The sequence below is a fragment of the Temnothorax nylanderi genome, unplaced genomic scaffold, assembly GCF_030848795.1.
Source record: "Temnothorax nylanderi isolate EJ_2023f unplaced genomic scaffold, tnyl_v1.0 TNYL_tig0008_pilon, whole genome shotgun sequence".
Classification (NCBI taxonomy): Eukaryota; Metazoa; Arthropoda; class Insecta; order Hymenoptera; family Formicidae; genus Temnothorax; species Temnothorax nylanderi.
In genome coordinates this window covers 590812-607926 of record NW_027249070.1, presented here as the reverse complement: position 1 = coordinate 607926, position 17115 = coordinate 590812, and the positions used below count along the sequence as shown (strand labels likewise).

Genomic DNA, 17115 nt, shown 5'->3' with positions numbered 1-17115 from the left:
ACGAGACAATAGGCCTTTATGGAAAATTTCGTAAGCAAAACGAATAATATTTGGAGAACAAGCAACAGAGAATGTTCGATAATTTTTAAGTATCTTGACGACGACGGTTTATCGTATTTTATGCATGCGCGTGATCACCGTGCGTCAAGAACCATCGCGATGAAATTTTTACAAACGATACAATTTAATGTCAATTTTCTATAAAGTATAGAAGTTAAGAAGAATAAAAAAGCACATACAAATAAATTTGAAACGTTTGTAAACGTAACGAATTACATGAACGAGCGAATTACGTGTCTGTTTTTGAAGAAAAAACGGAATTGTATTCGTGGATGCACATTTCAGCTTGCACATAAGCATTTCGAAGCAAGCTCGCTCCCTCGTTCACGATCGTTTGCGATCGCGAAAAGCAAAGTGCGAACGTCAAACCGCAAACGCGCGATCGCTCTCTTCGATCATCACTTAATTAATTATTAATTCTCGCACTTAACGAGAGGTTCAAGCTATTCATTAAAGCGTCTTCCCGGCGCGCGATTCACTCATTCGAAGAAATCGAAACGGAGACAGGAGACGTGAATTCCGAGGTTATCGTTTCACTGCGACACGCGGAACAACGATTCCATTAGATTCGGATGTATCGCGCTTCGAATCATTTTGTCTCTCATGCACAATTCACTCACCGATCGCGGAGTACTGCAGAAGATCCGCCAAATCACAGTCGGGAGGGTGATACGTACGGCGCGGCGTCCAGCACGGCGTTCGGCGTTCATTTCGCCCAGCGAAGGCGTCCCACTCCGTTGCAGTCGACACGAGAAGGAACGGAATATTCGACGTACGTTCAGCTTGCAACACACACACACACACCTGTAACCGGATTTCTTTGCGTTCACGAGAAAGAAACACGAGCGATAACTTCTCGCCACTTTTCGTTGCGTATCGTATCGATGTTGAACGAGTAACGTATTACTTGCGCGCGCGCGAGTCGAGCCCCCGAATCCGGCCAATCACGTTCGGCCGCTCTCGGCTCTCGCCGCCGCCGCCGCCGCCGCCGCCGCCGCCGCCGCCGCCGCCGCCGTCGCCGCCGGCGCAGTAGCCGCGACGCCGCGGCGCGGCGCGGCGCGTTACCATTGTTCAGTCGTACTAGACGGCACTGACGGCAGGCGCGCGACCATTGAATGAATCCGTCGATTTCGGAGCAGCGTACGTTCAAAGTCGGGGCGCGGACGGTTGTTTCTATCGGCGAGACGGCCTTGATACTTGTTTTCGTCGAATACCGTCACCTGCGGATATTATTCAGTTATTCTCCCGATAAATTTCGAACAGGTGTCAAGTGTGTTTGTGCTCCGTGCTCCGTGCTCCGTGCTCCGTGCTCCGTGCCGTGGGTGCTGTTATTCGGAACGCGCTCGTTCGTGCGATTGGCACTCCTGCTCCTCGTTCCGCGGGAATAATCGACGACGCGCTCAATAATTTCGCAAGTGTATCAAGTGTCGTGAATGAATGTGTCGCGCGAATCGCTCGCTCGCTCGAGACGGAGACGTCGAGGCACTCGAGGCGAAGGTACGGCAATTGTGAGTGATTTGTAGTTTCGTGATATTCGTGGGCGATAATCGCTCGTCCCGCCCCGCCATATGTCTGGACTCTAGACTCTCGAATGTGCGGAATGTGGCATTCATTTACGCGGCATATCTCGTGATTCTCGTGTCGTGCTTTGAACGCTGTGCCGAAATTGTCGTGCGATTATCTCCGATTCTTCTCGAAGAGCGGGAGGAGGGCCGACTGCCGAGTGACAACCTGAAATCGCATCGTGATTCAAGTAAGTGATTCAAGTAATAGTACGCTGTGATACAACGCTCGTTCATTAATATTTCGTATATTTTCGTATATTTCGTGACGCGTAAGCGTAAGTTAACGGCCCACGCAGTCGCGACTCCTCGTTGTGCAAAGTATTAATAGTACAGTTTTTTACATTCGCGAGATTTACGTGCGCGCCGCTCGATACCGTACTGTGCGTGCGATATTTAATTTTGATTGTGTTTTTGATTAATCAACTGCGTGTCTTTAGTCTTTACTAACCGTTCACTTGATTCGCGTAGTATCTCGTGTCAAGATCTTCCAACATTTCGTCGTCATTAACGCAACGCAGAGTGATAAACGCGGAACGAATCGAGGCAATCGGCGTCGCGACTCTTTCAAATTTGTACGAAAAATCTATGGTAGAAAATCGATAACTTGATTTTATATATATATTACCAGCTTTTATATTTCACGGTACTTCCTTAAGTACTACCTTCCCCTGGGGTACGACCTTGGCGAGGTGGGAAGGCCCAGTACCCAGTACGAGGATTTTACCCAAGCAAAACTCTCGTTCTGCTTGGATAAAAATCTAAAGACGGGGAAGCTAACGTACCCTCGTCCGCCGATTTAATTGAATGAACGAACCGCAGCCGGTTCGTCGCGTTTGCTTCGGGAGTGCCGTTCAAGTAATCGGACTAAAGGACTTTTTTAGACGGGAGTGCCGTACAGTATCGCGCGAGAAAGACTTTTACTTAAATTAGTCCGCGCGCGATTGTAGTTTATTATCCGCGAGTGTTTCTCGCGAGTGTCCTGTGCGGTGAAAGAAGGAGGCCTGACGTTCTGAGAGGAGGAGGAGGTCTGAGAGAGACATCGGGCCCCGGCGGAGCAACCTTGGGGTAAGTATCATCTTTTATCTGCATAAAATTAATAGTTTTTCCTCATTTATTCGGAGTTTTATTTCAATAAGCTAAAACTAATTAGAAAAAAAGAAATTATTTAAAATTTTATAAAAATTTATTTTTGTAAATATTTTTTCCGGAAAATAGATAATTATATCAGTGAATCTAATTGAAAGACGAATTTAGATGCGCGTAAAATTATGTGTATTTTTTGAAACATTTATCATTTTCAGCGCCTCTTTAATTTATATCTTTCGTTTTTGTTACAGTATCATCGTAGTTACGTGGCCGAATTACTCCGCCCGTTGCGCATCGGATCGGTGAGTGACGAATTTTTTACAATAGTATGGGGTAACGAATTTGTGAGACCTATATTAGATATATTTATGTATTGTATCCATATAATAGTACTATAGATAAATGCGACTTCTTACAAATTCGTTGCTCTAAAATGGATAGACTAGATCAGACTAGGCTAGTAATTAATCCTGGAGCATCATCATTATTTATCGATTTATTGTGCTTACGGGAGAATGCATCCATAAGCACATACGTTATGTCGATGCATTATTTATTAATGCATCTAATGTTATTTGTATCGCAGAACATGCGAAGTATACCAGTCGCCTGAAATTTATAGGAAATTATTTAAAGAATATAGCCGGGTTTGTATGGGAAATCTGCCCCCGCGGCTTTTTCGATTTGCACTTGGGGGATCGATTTGACATTAAATAAAAATAATTCAGCTAAACTTTTAGCTCTTTATCTCAAACGATTTTCGAGATTTTCAAAAAAACCACTTTTTTCGATTTTATTTTTTTTTCAATAGTAAAATTCAAAATTAATGAATGGTGATTTTTTTTCTAATTCTTAGGAGTAAAAGGGATGAAAAAACACTTTCATTATGAATCTCAGGTGGAAAGCCGATTTTTAAGAACAGAAATAAAACTATAATCATTTTTTTTACCGTGTTATTTAAAAGTGTCCACCGCCAAACTTTGTCAGAAAATGTCTTCTATACTCCTTTACACTCAGAAATTTTTTCATTTTTTTTGAAGTGGTGGAACATTATGAAAAAAAATAAAAACTAATTTTTTTTTCAAAATCTTGCGTTTGAACGCATTAAAACTCTTATATTGCTAGAGAAATATATAGAAAATAATTTTTCAACTGAAAAAACACAACTTACTTACAAAAATATTTAAAAAATTAAGAAATGCATTACTTCAAAAAATAAAGGACATTAAAAATTTTTGAATTGACGTTAAAAATTTTCTTTTTTACGCAAAAATTCATAGAAATAAAAAAATATAATGTTTCTGTACTATTGGCAATAATTTTATACCGTTAATAAATAAAAATGAAAATTCTTATTTGATAAGTTATACTATATTATTTATTTTTAACAATACGTATCATCAATTATTTACATTCAATGAAATGATTTCACATTAGATATATATAAAAAAGACTGTTTTGAATAACGTCGGTTAGTCTTCGTCACTGTCTTCATTCACTACAGCATTAACTTTTTCATTTATAAACAGACGACTCAATATTTCGGCAGGTCTTATTATTTTAGCCAAATATCGAGCGTAAGAAAGATAATATATGATAGCTGCAATGTGAGAGCAGCACCCTACAGTACGCCTACCATTAGCACAATCACAACAATATCGACTAATCCCAGAGATCTTATTCTTATCTGGCTGATAATCAACAAAACAACGGTATGTTTTTGAGTTAATATGCCGAGACCTTACTTGTAGTTTAATAATATTAGTACGATAACTTCAGACGATTTGACAGATTTTTCCGAGTTAACAGAACAAGATCTGAAGATTTTTTTTACGGGGTCATATCAAATGTCTCAAGCTGTGTCTTACTTAGCTGAGATGATGAATGAAGACGGAACAATAACACTTCAGTATGTGAAAATAAAACCTAATATTATTAAACTACAAGTAAGGTCTCGGCATATTAACTCAAAAACATACCGTTGTTTTGTTGATTATCAGCCAGATAAGAATAAGATCTCTGGGATTAGTCGATATTGTTGTGATTGTGCTAATGGTAGGCGTACTGTAGGGTGCTGCTCTCACATTGCAGCTTTCATATATTATCTTTCTTACGCTCGATATTTGGCTAAAATAATAAGACCTGCCGAAATATTGAGTCGTCTGTTTATAAATGAAAAAGTTAATGCTGTAGTGAATGAAGACAGTGACGAAGACTAACCGACGTTATTCAAAACAGTCTTTTTTATATATATCTAATGTGAAATCATTTCATTGAATGTAAATAATTGATGATACGTATTGTTAAAAATAAATAATATAGTATAACTTATCAAATAAGAATTTTCATTTTTATTTATTAACGGTATAAAATTATTGCCAATAGTACAGAAACATTATATTTTTTTATTTCTATGAATTTTTGCGTGAAAAAGAAAATTTTTAATGTCCTTTATTTTTTGAAGTAATGCATTTCTTAATTTATTAATTTCTTTATTTTTGTAAGTAAGTTGTGTTTTTTCAGTTGAAAAATTATTTTCTATATATTTCTCTAGCAATATAAGAGTTTTAATGCGTTCAAACGCAAGATTTTGAAAAAAAAATTAGTTTTTATTTTTTTTCATAATGTTCCACCACTTCAAAAAAAATGAAAAAATTTCTGAGTGTAAAGGAGTATAGAAGACATTTTCTGACAAAGTTTGGCGGTGGACACTTTTAAATAACACGGTAAAAAAAATGATTATAGTTTTATTTCTGTTCTTAAAAATCGGCTTTCCACCTGAGATTCATAATGAAAGTGTTTTTTCATCCCTTTTACTCCTAAGAATTAGAAAAAAAATCACCATTCATTAATTTTGAATTTTACTATTGAAAAAAAAATAAAATCGAAAAAAGTGGTTTTCTTGAAAATCTCGAAAATCGTTTGAGATAAAGAGCTAAAAGTTTAGCTGAATTATTTTTATTTAATGTCAAATCGATCCCCCAAGTGCAAATCGAAAAAGCCGCGGGGGCAGATTTCCCATACAAACCCGGCTATATTCTTTGGCAAATATACACGGAGAAAAAAATAATGTTGTATCAACAGCCTGAGTCTAATTGGAAATAATCTTGTTAATTCAATACATTATGCTTTTGTTTTAATAAAATAAAACAAGATTATTTCCAATTAGACTAATGCTGTTGATACAACATTATTTTTTCTCTGTGTATATTTTATTGAGGACGAGCATGGCCTAGTAGACAGCGCACTGGTCTATTGAGCCCAAAGGTCCCGGGTTCGATTCCCGGTAGAGCTAGAAAAATTTTATTCGCTCGTTCTCCTCTCGGAAGGCAATGGCAAACCACCGAAGAGTATTCTTGCCACGAACACTTCTCTGAAAAAAACATAGCCGTTCGGAATCGGCGTTACTTAAACTGTAGGTCCCATATACAATGTGTATAATCTACGTGTGCAACACATGTATATGAAGAGAAGTCACCACGCTCGGACACGAGTAATAAGTAACGATGATGGTGATGTATATTTTATTATATATAAAGATATTAGTTTCTTGTGCAATATTAAAATCAATTATTTAGATTTATTACATTAATTACATTTTTTAAATTTATTTTTAAAATTATTAAGAAATACAGAAAAAGACAAAGAACTAAAATAAAGTTTTATAACGTTTTTCGAATATAAGATTTTATTTAAGTTTTTTGTGACTTTTATTTTTCGTGTAGAATAAAAATTTTTAAAATATTTATATTTTTTATATACAATTGAAATAAATAGAAAATAATTTTTTATAGATAGACAATAGATAGTTTAATTACAATTATGGAATTAAGAAATAATAAAAGCTATAAGTATCTGTAGATGGAGTACAGATAGGTTTAATAAAATAAAATAAATTAATTGATTATATAAATAAGAAAATTTAAATGTGTTTCTTCATTTTCTTTTTTCTCTCTCTTTCTTTCTCCCTATTCCAAATATTCCTCCAGGATTAAATATTACATAAATTGGTGCAAAGAAGCAAAATGTATTAATAAATTCAATGTGCATGCATTACAAATGAAAAAGACCAAAAGATATTTTGATTCACGTTGCATAATTTCCACATGAACCTTATTGTACATACATATATAGATCACACTAAAAAGTGTTAATCGTATTTATAGTCTTGGACGATATTTATAGTCTATCCATATGTAGCTTGGCTTTGTATAAAAAAAACAAAATAAAATAACGTGAGATCCAGTGAATATTTTATTGCGGGACAGAATCATTTTTCATGTAGAATTATCTCAAAATTGATAGTTTTCATATCAATTATATTACATTAAAATATATAATATAATCGTAGATATATGTATTTTTGATATGTCATATTATAAATATAAATTTGATAACAATTTGCGTTATAATAACGAAATATTTATATAAATATGTATATAAGAATTTGTAAAGACAAATGTTACAGCGTAAGAACTTGATGAATTCATTATATTGATTGCGATATTAATTATATGGAGAAATTATTAATCCCTTTGGATCTCACGTCATTTAGTCTGAATATCTCAATTGATATCTAAAGTGAGATTAAGTAACGATTCGTGATTCGGTTCACGGTTCGGTTCGCGATTCGGTTTATACTTTTATACCAAACATTGTTTGTCCATTCATTAATAAATAATTGATTGATCGAGTCATCGATTAATTTTTAAATTTCTGTTGTCTCGTGTTTCTACATTGTACTATTGAAATCCAGATATTTGTGATTAATTGTGAGATATAATCACGACGATTTTTATTAGAACGCGATTAACATAAAATTCTTTCATTTCTTGATAATATAATTCTGTTTTACTTTCCATTGCTGCTGTGTATTAATTCTTGGACGAATACATTAATTACGCGTATCATTGTAAAATTAAAAGCAAAATTAAGTCACTTAATTAAGATTTTATTAACGATCCAACGTGGTTGTTTATTTTTTTCCGATATGATTAACGCGCGCTTATTAACGATCGCAACGATTCGTAATCGACCGCAACATTATAATCGTCTACCGGCGCTGTTAATCAGCCGGCATTGAAGGAATTTTTCTTGCCCAGTTTATTTGCCCAAAGTAGGACTATTTTCTTTATATTTTCTCGCATATGTGCGAGATTGGAAAATCCCCATCCCCAATTAAATTCCAATCGCGCACGTTATAACTCTCAATTCTACGTTTCGCAAATCTCAAGTGATCACTTTGAGGTATGGATTAACAAATACTAAATTGTAATACGGGTAGGTAGGACAACGGATAAAGTTAAGCGTGTAAAAAATGTCCCTCTCGTGGTGTGCCACCTTGCCGTGGTGAGAGGGCTCCCTGTATCAACGATCCACTGGGGCAGTACCTTCGGCTTTACCGAAGGGAGGGCCCGGTGGGGAGGTACAGGGTCTACGAGCACACCGTACCCTCCTCCCAGTTCGCTGGGAGTGAAGGGTACAATGGGGTCCGGCGCTCCCGTCGCGTTGTCTGCCGCCGCGAGACATTACGCTTCGCTTATACGGTCCGTCGCGCGTCCCTCCGCGCCGCGGGACGTTTATATACGCTTCGCTCGCTCGTACGGTCCGTCGCGTGTCCCCCCGCCGCGCCGCGGGACATTTATACCGTTCGCTCGCTCGTACGGTCCGTCGCGTGTCCCCCCGCCGCGCCGCGGGACATTTATACCGTTCGCTCGCTCGTACGGTCCGTCGCGTGTCCCCCCGCCGCGCCGCGGGACATTTATACCGTTCGCTCGCTCGTACGGTCCGTCGCGTGTCCCCCCGCCGCGCCGCGGGACATTTATACCGTTCGCTCGCTCGTACGGTCCGTCGCGTGTCCCCCCGCCGCGCCGCGGGACATTTATACCGTTCGCTCGCTCGTACGGTCCGTCGCGTGTCCCCCCGCCGCGCCGCGGGACATTTATACCGTTCGCTCGCTCGTACGGTCCGTCGCGTGTCCCCCCGCCGCGCCGCGGGACATTTATACCGTTCGCTCGCTCGTACGGTCCGTCGCGTGTCCCCCCGCCGCGCCGCGGGACATTTATACCGTTCGCTCGCTCGTACGGTCCGTCGCGTGTCCCCCCGCCGCGCCGCGGGACATTTATACCGTTCGCTCGCTCGTACGGTCCGTCGCGTGTCCCCCCGCCGCGCCGCGGGACATTTATACCGTTCGCTCGCTCGTACGGTCCGTCGCGTGTCCCCCCGCCGCGCCGCGGGACATTTATACCGTTCGCTCGCTCGTACGGTCCGTCGCGTGTCCCCCCGCCGCGCCGCGGGACATTTATACCGTTCGCTCGCTCGTACGGTCCGTCGCGTGTCCCCCCGCCGCGCCGCGGGACATTTATACCGTTCGCTCGCTCGTACGGTCCGTCGCGTGTCCCCCCGCCGCGCCGCGGGACATTTATACCGTTCGCTCGCTCGTACGGTCCGTCGCGTGTCCCCCCGCCGCGCCGCGGGACATTTATACCGTTCGCTCGCTCGTACGGTCCGTCGCGTGTCCCCCCGCCGCGCCGCGGGACATTTATACCGTTCGCTCGCTCGTACGGTCCGTCGCGTGTCCCCCCGCCGCGCCGCGGGACATTTATACCGTTCGCTCGCTCGTACGGTCCGTCGCGTGTCCCCCCGCCGCGCCGCGGGACATTTATACCGTTCGCTCGCTCGTACGGTCCGTCGCGTGTCCCCCCGCCGCGCCGCGGGACATTTATACCGTTCGCTCGCTCGTACGGTCCGTCGCGTGTCCCCCCGCCGCGCCGCGGGACATTTATACCGTTCGCTCGCTCGTACGGTCCGTCGCGTGTCCCCCCGCCGCGCCGCGGGACATTTATACCGTTCGCTCGCTCGTACGGTCCGTCGCGTGTCCCCCCGCCGCGCCGCGGGACATTTATACCGTTCGCTCGCTCGTACGGTCCGTCGCGTGTCCCCCCGCCGCGCCGCGGGACATTTATACCGTTCGCTCGCTCGTACGGTCCGTCGCGTGTCCCCCCGCCGCGCCGCGGGACATTTATACCGTTCGCTCGCTCGTACGGTCCGTCGCGTGTCCCCCCGCCGCGCCGCGGGACATTTATACCGTTCGCTCGCTCGTACGGTCCGTCGCGTGTCCCCCCGCCGCGCCGCGGGACATTTATACCGTTCGCTCGCTCGTACGGTCCGTCGCGTGTCCCCCCGCCGCGCCGCGGGACATTTATACCGTTCGCTCGCTCGTACGGTCCGTCGCGTGTCCCCCCGCCGCGCCGCGGGACATTTATACCGTTCGCTCGCTCGTACGGTCCGTCGCGTGTCCCCCCGCCGCGCCGCGGGACATTTATACCGTTCGCTCGCTCGTACGGTCCGTCGCGTGTCCCCCCGCCGCGCCGCGGGACATTTATACCGTTCGCTCGCTCGTACGGTCCGTCGCGTGTCCCCCCGCCGCGCCGCGGGACATTTATACCGTTCGCTCGCTCGTACGGTCCGTCGCGTGTCCCCCCGCCGCGCCGCGGGACATTTATACCGTTCGCTCGCTCGTACGGTCCGTCGCGTGTCCCCCCGCCGCGCCGCGGGACATTTATACCGTTCGCTCGCTCGTACGGTCCGTCGCGTGTCCCCCCGCCGCGCCGCGGGACATTTATACCGTTCGCTCGCTCGTACGGTCCGTCGCGTGTCCCCCCGCCGCGCCGCGGGACATTTATACCGTTCGCTCGCTCGTACGGTCCGTCGCGTGTCCCCCCGCCGCGCCGCGGGACATTTATACCGTTCGCTCGCTCGTACGGTCCGTCGCGTGTCCCCCCGCCGCGCCGCGGGACATTTATACCGTTCGCTCGCTCGTACGGTCCGTCGCGTGTCCCCCCGCCGCGCCGCGGGACATTTATACCGTTCGCTCGCTCGTACGGTCCGTCGCGTGTCCCCCCGCCGCGCCGCGGGACATTTATACCGTTCGCTCGCTCGTACGGTCCGTCGCGTGTCCCCCCGCCGCGCCGCGGGACATTTATACCGTTCGCTCGCTCGTACGGTCCGTCGCGTGTCCCCCCGCCGCGCCGCGGGACATTTATACCGTTCGCTCGCTCGTACGGTCCGTCGCGTGTCCCCCCGCCGCGCCGCGGGACATTTATACCGTTCGCTCGCTCGTACGGTCCGTCGCGTGTCCCCCCGCCGCGCCGCGGGACATTTATACCGTTCGCTCGCTCGTACGGTCCGTCGCGTGTCCCCCCGCCGCGCCGCGGGACATTTATACCGTTCGCTCGCTCGTACGGTCCGTCGCGTGTCCCCCCGCCGCGCCGCGGGACATTTATACCGTTCGCTCGCTCGTACGGTCCGTCGCGTGTCCCCCCGCCGCGCCGCGGGACATTTATACCGTTCGCTCGCTCGTACGGTCCGTCGCGTGTCCCCCCGCCGCGCCGCGGGACATTTATACCGTTCGCTCGCTCGTACGGTCCGTCGCGTGTCCCCCCGCCGCGCCGCGGGACATTTATACCGTTCGCTCGCTCGTACGGTCCGTCGCGTGTCCCCCCGCCGCGCCGCGGGACATTTATACCGTTCGCTCGCTCGTACGGTCCGTCGCGTGTCCCCCCGCCGCGCCGCGGGACATTTATACCGTTCGCTCGCTCGTACGGTCCGTCGCGTGTCCCCCCGCCGCGCCGCGGGACATTTATACCGTTCGCTCGCTCGTACGGTCCGTCGCGTGTCCCCCCGCCGCGCCGCGGGACATTTATACCGTTCGCTCGCTCGTACGGTCCGTCGCGTGTCCCCCCGCCGCGCCGCGGGACATTTATACCGTTCGCTCGCTCGTACGGTCCGTCGCGTGTCCCCCCGCCGCGCCGCGGGACATTTATACCGTTCGCTCGCTCGTACGGTCCGTCGCGTGTCCCCCCGCCGCGCCGCGGGACATTTATACCGTTCGCTCGCTCGTACGGTCCGTCGCGTGTCCCCCCGCCGCGCCGCGGGACATTTATACCGTTCGCTCGCTCGTACGGTCCGTCGCGTGTCCCCCCGCCGCGCCGCGGGACATTTATACCGTTCGCTCGCTCGTACGGTCCGTCGCGTGTCCCCCCGCCGCGCCGCGGGACATTTATACCGTTCGCTCGCTCGTACGGTCCGTCGCGTGTCCCCCCGCCGCGCCGCGGGACATTTATACCGTTCGCTCGCTCGTACGGTCCGTCGCGTGTCCCCCCGCCGCGCCGCGGGACATTTATACCGTTCGCTCGCTCGTACGGTCCGTCGCGTGTCCCCCCGCCGCGCCGCGGGACATTTATACCGTTCGCTCGCTCGTACGGTCCGTCGCGTGTCCCCCCGCCGCGCCGCGGGACATTTATACCGTTCGCTCGCTCGTACGGTCCGTCGCGTGTCCCCCCGCCGCGCCGCGGGACATTTATACCGTTCGCTCGCTCGTACGGTCCGTCGCGTGTCCCCCCGCCGCGCCGCGGGACATTTATACCGTTCGCTCGCTCGTACGGTCCGTCGCGTGTCCCCCCGCCGCGCCGCGGGACATTTATACCGTTCGCTCGCTCGTACGGTCCGTCGCGTGTCCCCCCGCCGCGCCGCGGGACATTTATACCGTTCGCTCGCTCGTACGGTCCGTCGCGTGTCCCCCCGCCGCGCCGCGGGACATTTATACCGTTCGCTCGCTCGTACGGTCCGTCGCGTGTCCCCCCGCCGCGCCGCGGGACATTTATACCGTTCGCTCGCTCGTACGGTCCGTCGCGTGTCCCCCCGCCGCGCCGCGGGACATTTATACCGTTCGCTCGCTCGTACGGTCCGTCGCGTGTCCCCCCGCCGCGCCGCGGGACATTTATACCGTTCGCTCGCTCATACGGTCCGTCGCGTGTCCCCCCGCCGCGCCGCGGGACATTTATACCGTTCGCTCGCTCATACGGTCCGTCGCGTGTCCCCCCGCCGCGCCGCGGGACATTTATACCGTTCGCTCGCTCGTACGGTCCGTCGCGTGTCCCCCCGCCGCGCCGCGGGACATTTATACCGTTCGCTCGCTCATACGGTCCGTCGCGTGTCCCCCCGCCGCGCCGCGGGACATTTATACCGTTCGCTCGCTCATACGGTCCGTCGCGTGTCCCCCCGCCGCGCCGCGGGACATTTATACCGTTCGCTCGCTCATACGGTCCGTCGCGTGTCCCCCCGCCGCGCCGCGGGACATTTATACCGTTCGCTCGCTCATACGGTCCGTCGCGTGTCCCCCCGCCGCGCCGCGGGACATTTATACCGTTCGCTCGCTCATACGGTCCGTCGCGTGTCCCCCCGCCGCGCCGCGGGACATTTATACCGTTCGCTCGCTCATACGGTCCGTCGCGTGTCCCCCCGCCGCGCCGCGGGACATTTATACCGTTCGCTCGCTCATACGGTCCGTCGCGTGTCCCCCCGCCGCGCCGCGGGACATTTATACCGTTCGCTCGCTCATACGGTCCGTCGCGTGTCCCCCCGCCGCGCCGCGGGACATTTATACCGTTCGCTCGCTCATACGGTCCGTCGCGTGTCCCCCCGCCGCGCCGCGGGACATTTATACCGTTCGCTCGCTCATACGGTCCGTCGCGTGTCCCCCCGCCGCGCCGCGGGACATTTATACCGTTCGCTCGCTCATACGGTCCGTCGCGTGTCCCCCCGCCGCGCCGCGGGACATTTATACCGTTCGCTCGCTCATACGGTCCGTCGCGTGTCCCCCCGCCGCGCCGCGGGACATTTATACCGTTCGCTCGCTCATACGGTCCGTCGCGTGTCCCCCCGCCGCGCCGCGGGACATTTATACCGTTCGCTCGCTCATACGGTCCGTCGCGTGTCCCCCCGCCGCGCCGCGGGACATTTATACCGTTCGCTCGCTCATACGGTCCGTCGCGTGTCCCCCCGCCGCGCCGCGGGACATTTATACCGTTCGCTCGCTCATACGGTCCGTCGCGTGTCCCCCCGCCGCGCCGCGGGACATTTATACCGTTCGCTCGCTCATACGGTCCGTCGCGTGTCCCCCCGCCGCGCCGCGGGACATTTATACCGTTCGCTCGCTCATACGGTCCGCCGCGTGTCTCCGCGCCGCGAGACAGTACGCTTCGCTTATACGGTTCGCCGCGTGTCTGCCGCGCCTTAGAAAGTTAGGCGTGTAAGTTATCGCGTCGCGTTGCCTGCGGCACGACACCCCACGCTTAGAAAGTTAGGCGTGTAAGTTATCGCGTCGCGTTGTCTGCGGAACGACACCACGCTTACAAAGTTACTTAATCGAATCGTTCATTTGAATGTTTCAGAAAATAACGACGCAGAAGATGACATCGGAGCAGCGAGGGAATTTTGCGAAGCTGACATCCCGAGCAGCCTGAGAGGAGGAGGAGGCCTAGGATAGGCATCGGGCATCGGCGTACCAACACTTCTGGTAAGTGTTACTTTTTATTTTTTCTAAAGATATTATAGAATCCCTCTTTTCGTTTATCCTTATTTAGTTGCTACATTAAACCGTGTTTCGAAATATAAATTAGTAAAAAGAAATAATTTGAAAAATTTGATTCAAGTTGATTCTACCATAGAGACTTTTTTCGAAGAAGTAATTTAGGAAAACATTAATCTGAATAACGAATAAGATGTTCGATGCGCGTGACAATTATTTAATCGATTCGATTATTTATATGTTACAGAAAATATCCACGCTGGAAGGACCATCAGCCTCGCATCGAGGGAACACGATGGACATCTCGAGCAGCTTGAGAGGAGGTGGAGGCCTAGGAGAGGCATCGGGCATCGGCGTACTAACACTTCTGGTAAGTGTTATTTTTTATTTTTTCTAAAGATATTATAGAATCTCTTTTATCGTTTGTTTTTATTTAGTTGCTACATTAAACCGTGTTTCGGAATATAAATTAGTTAAAAGAAATAAATCAAAAAATTTGATTCAAGTTGATTCTAACGTAGAGACTTTTTTCGAAGAAGTAATTTAGGAAAACATTAATCGGAATAACGAATAAGATGTTCGATGCGCGTGACAATTATTTAATCGATTTGTTTATTTTTATGTTACAGAAAATATCCACGCAGGAAGGAGCATCAGCTTCGCATCGAGGGAACACGAGGGACACCCCGAGCAGCGTGAGAGAAAGTGGAGGCCTGGGAGAGGCATCAAAGTTGTGCAAAGTATTAATAGTACAGTTTTACATTCGCGAGATTTACGTGCTCGATACCGTACTGTGCGTGCGATATTTAATTTTGATTGTGTTTTTGATTAATCAACTGCGTGTCTTTAGTCTTTACTAACCGTCCACTTGATTCGCGTAGTATCTGGCGTCAAGATCTTCCAACATTTCGTCGTCATTAACGCAACGCAGAGTGATGAACGCGGAACGAATCGGGGCAATCGGCGTCGCGACTCTTTCAAATTTGTACGAAAAATCTGTGGTAGAAAATCGATAACTTGATTTTATATATATATATTACCAGCTTTTATATTTCACGGTATTTCCTTAAGTACTACCTTCCCCTGGGGTACGACCTTAGCGAGGTGGGAAGGCCCAGTACCCAGTACGAGGATTTTACCCAAGCAAAACTCTTGTTCTGCTTGGATAAAAATCCAAAGACGGGGAAGCTAACGTACCCCTCGTCCGCCGATTTAATTGAATGAACGAACCGCAGCCGGTTCGTCGCGTTTGCTTCGGGAGTGCCGTAATCAAATAATCGGACTAAAAAAGACTTTTTTAAACGGGAGTGCCGTACAGTATCGCGCGAGAAAGACTTTTACTGAAATTAGTCCGCGCGCGATTGTAGTTTATTATCCGCGAGTGTTTCTCGCGAGTGTCCTGTGCGGCGGGAGGAGGAGGCCTGACGTCCTGAGAGAAGGAGGAGGTCTGGGAGAGACATCGGGCCCCGGCAGAGCAACTTTGGGGTGAGTATCATTTCTTATGTGCATAATGTAATTCTCATTTATTTAGCTTGTTTTATCTCGATAAGTTAAGAATTAGAGAAAGAGAAATTATCTACAATTCTTGTAAAGAACTTTTTCGGTAAATAGATAATTGTATCGCTAAATATTTTATTGAAAGACGAATTAGAGGCGCGTAAAAATTATTTTTTGAAATATTGATCATTTTGAACGCTTCTTTAATATGAATTTTATGTTTATATGTTACAGTATCATCGTAGCTACGCGGCCGACTAACTCCGCCCGTTGCGCATCGAATCGGTGAGTCAATGAGAAACTATTTTATTGAGGTAGCGAATCTACGAATAATCAAATATAGAGCAAAAATATATCTCGATACATGTCGAATTACAACAATTTATAGTATGAAAATATTACATCTCGTAGATCCGTTGCCTTAAAATGGATGGGCTAAAACTGATTATGGCAAATATTTAATCTTGGTATCATTTGTTTATTGTTGTATTTATTGATTGTTATTGATTTATTGTGCCAGTGTGCTTGAGGAAATACTCGCACACTTCGCACGCACCGAGCTCGCGAGAGCTCATCAAATTATGTTAACAAACCTGCCGCGTTCTATACAAATTACTTTTAAATAAAATTTCTTAATAAAATTTACATAATAAATTAAATTTTTGAAATTTTATTATATTGATGAATTCTATTTAAAACTAGAGTTAGTAATTAATATTTTCGATACACAAGAGAAAAAATAAAATAATACTGTAATAATTAAAGTAATGATTTTTGAAATACAAATTTTTTTAAAGATTTCTTCAAAGAATTATTTTTGTAACATTTTTTTTTTAAATAAAAGAAATAAGAATAAGTAAAATATTGTGTTAGATGTTATAAGAAAAAAATATTTATAGATAGGAAAAAATTTTGAGTTAGTTAGGATTTATTTTATTTATATCCATTTATTCCCTTCCATATCTATATTTAACCAAGATCAAATATTGTGTAAATCGATGCAAGGAAGCAATATATAGATATATTTAAAATTTATTTGATAGAAAACGTGATAATATTGTTATTTATTACTAAAATTTATTTTAACAAAGCATCGATTATACCCTAATTTTTTGTAGCCTATCCATTTATTTTTTATTAAAAAATTGGCTTTATGCTAGATAAAGTCAAGTAACATGACGTGAGATTCTAAATATTTTGTCGAGAAACGCTGTAAATTTTTTAATTATTTTAGAATTGATGATATATAGTACAATTATTCAGTTTTGCGATAATATATGACTACATTATATATTATTAATATATAATGTATGTATCAAAATAATTTTGATAGAAAGTGAAAGATATAACGAGATACATTTATATCGATAATCGTAAAATAAAGATTTGTATAAATTATTTAATTATTCAATTATAACAATACGGTTATTGATTAATTATCATATTCAATTATAATATCAATTGTGCGGGAAGTTTCTTTTTTTCGGATCTCACGTCATTTTATTCTGTATATCTTATTTGATATATTTTCGAGAT

The 17115-nt window shown here is 46.5% G+C and overlaps 1 protein-coding gene and 1 long non-coding RNA gene across 3 annotated transcripts in view; one reads left to right on the top strand and one right to left on the bottom strand.

Annotated features, from left to right (window-relative positions):
* Positions 1-847, bottom strand: part of LOC139783556 (uncharacterized) — a 69292-nt gene extending 68445 nt beyond the window's left edge. Inside the window, exon 1 of the mRNA XM_071722732.1 lies at positions 681-847. The gene's annotated coding sequence lies outside the window, so the exon portion shown is untranslated. The remainder of the gene's footprint in view (positions 1-680) is intronic.
* A 1467-nt stretch (positions 848-2314) lies between these two features.
* Positions 2315-16195, top strand: LOC139783509 (uncharacterized). Of its 2 annotated transcripts, XR_011721298.1 has the most exons (6): positions 2315-2690; positions 2963-3013; positions 13946-14070; positions 14330-14452; positions 14712-15567; positions 15814-16195. It is a non-coding gene; the product is annotated as an uncharacterized lncRNA (long non-coding RNA). The 2 variants fall into 2 exon arrangements; XR_011721299.1 differs by lacking the exon at positions 14330-14452 and having other exon boundaries at positions 15814-16194.
* The last annotated feature ends 920 nt before the right edge of the window (positions 16196-17115 follow it).